We start from the raw sequence: 2,226 nt of genomic DNA, 5'->3' as shown, positions 1-2,226 counted from the left end.
GGAACAGGAAGGTGCCCAGGCCAATCAGCAGAAAACCTGCCATCATAAATCCAAATAGGTACAAATCTTCCACATCCTCCACGGAAAGCGCGGACAGGCACACGATCTTCCATCTGTCCCAGGAATCCAATGTGTACCCGGCCGGGAAGGTTCCGTCAGGGCAGGCGGGTTCTCCTTTACCCATTCTCATGGTTGAGAAAATTTGATCTATTGCGTTGAAAGACCAGTTGACCAGATCCATCATTTTGATTTTCGAGGAAAATGCAGAGAGAGGCTCCGAGATAGTTTGACAGAGACGTTACAAGACAAGACACAGAGCAGTAGCAGGGAAGGTAAGGGCAGGGAGGGAGCAGAGGGAAAAGCACCGTCAAAGAAAGTTGATTTCCTTTAGCAGCTGGTATTTAATCCATGTTTTGTCCAAGAGGCTTCTTCAGTTCTAACTGACTGCTGGGAAAATTCTGGTGTTTAACCTCTGAGAGGCTGAACACCTGAAGGAGAGGGTCGTTGGAGAGAACAAGGGGGTTGAACACACNAGGAATGCGGTGGTCACAAGGGTTGAAGTGTGGGTGAGAGGGTTGTTAGAGTCACTGGGTCACTGAAGAAGCCTATTGGATGAGAGGAGGAACATCTTTAGAAAAACCTGAAGTCCAGTGTCCCTTGATGGAACTATAGTGGGACATCTAGATACCAGTTTAATCTGTTCCACAACAGCACCCGTCTGTCGATCCACTCGTATCTAGATCGACTTTTTATACTATTTATTAATTAAATTAACCCCACATCTAAACATCAAAAACACAGACATAAACAAACATATGGACAAAGTAAAATAATAATAATTAAGAAAACTTCTTCTTTCTTCTTTTTCTTTTGGCTTTGTTCCTTTTTTCAGGGGTTGCCTGTCATGTCTGACTGTTTCAGTGTTTTCCTGTGTTCTTTGTGGGGTAATCTGTGGGATCACACTCGCCTGTTGTTAATTAGCTTCACTTGTGTCACCTGGTGTTCCCTGTGTATATATACCCCTCTCCCTCACTCTGTCGGGGTTGGATCATTGTGATTGTGTGTTTTTGGATCATTGTGTTAGATCTTCGTGTTTGTGAGTTTCCTACTCTGTGTTTCCTCGTGTTCCGTGTTTCCGTGTTTCCTCGTGTTCCAAAGAGAATTTCATGCCTGTTATTTCTTCGTGTTTTGTTAATTTGGACTCTGTAAATAAAACTACCTGCACCAGAAAGAGTCTCACCAGTACTGCATTTGGGTCCTGCCTGCGTCCTGCGTTGCCCACACGTGACATTGCCACAGCGAATCATTGATTTAGAAGTACCTAAACTCCTGCACCTTCACCACCTCTGCTCCTTGTAGCCTCACTATTTCACTGTTCTCCCTTTCGTTTACACACATGTACTCTGTCTTGCTGCGACTGACCTTCATTCCTCTTCTTTCTAGTGCAAACCTCCACCTCTCTAGGTTCTCTTCCAGCTGCTGCCTACTCTCACTACAGATCACAATGTCATCTGCAAACAACATAGTCCATGGGGACTCCTGTCTGACCTCATCTGTCAATCTGTCCATCACCAAAGCAAACAAGAAGGGGCTCAGGGCTGATCCTTGATGTAGTCCCACCTCCACCTTGAAATCTTCTGTCCTCCCAACAGCACACCTCACTACTGTTGTACTTCTCTGCCACTCCTGACTTCCTCATACAAAACCACAATTCCTCCCTTGGCACTTTGTCATATGCCTTTTCTAAATCTACAAATACACAACAACTACTACTCTTCACCAAATCTTCGAGTATCCGAATGAACCTAGGAACAACGTTGTCGGGGCTCAATGACCCTGGTAGGTCCTCCCAAGGCAAACAGGTCCTAGGCGACGGATTAGACAAATAGTGGTTCAACCCCCCCGATGAAGAAAACAATAAAATCAAAGAGGTTCATGTCGCCAGGTTTGACGTCACCGGGGCCCCACCCTAGAGCCAGGCCCGGGGTTGGGGCTTGCAGGCGAGTGCCTGGTGGCCGGGTCCTTGCTCACAGGGCTCAGCCCAAACAAGCGACGTGAGCCCGCTTTTCAGTGGGCCCACCACCCGCAGGAAGGCCCACAAGGGGCCGGTGCCTTGTGATTTGGGTGGTGATTGTGGGCGGAGACCCCGACGGCCCAATCCCTGGACAACCACTCTGGCTATGGGGACATGGAATGTCACCTTGCTGTGCGGGAGGTTAAGCGATA

At 47.7% G+C, this 2,226-nt stretch overlaps 1 protein-coding gene across 1 annotated transcript in view; it reads right to left on the bottom strand.

Annotated features, from left to right (window-relative positions):
• The window catches only part of LOC107990247 (NACHT, LRR and PYD domains-containing protein 14), a gene marked incomplete at its 5' end in the record, with an annotated part of 8,217 nt that overhangs the window by 2,234 nt on the left and 3,757 nt on the right, over positions 1–2,226 (bottom strand). The gene's annotated exons all lie outside the window — the stretch shown is intronic.

Source organism: Cynoglossus semilaevis, chromosome Z, assembly GCF_000523025.1.
Source record: "Cynoglossus semilaevis isolate Cse_v1.0 chromosome Z, Cse_v1.0, whole genome shotgun sequence".
Classification (NCBI taxonomy): domain Eukaryota; kingdom Metazoa; phylum Chordata; class Actinopteri; order Pleuronectiformes; family Cynoglossidae; genus Cynoglossus; species Cynoglossus semilaevis.
The sequence above is the reverse complement of the archived record's forward strand: the minus strand, read 5'-3'. Positions and strand labels throughout refer to the sequence as shown.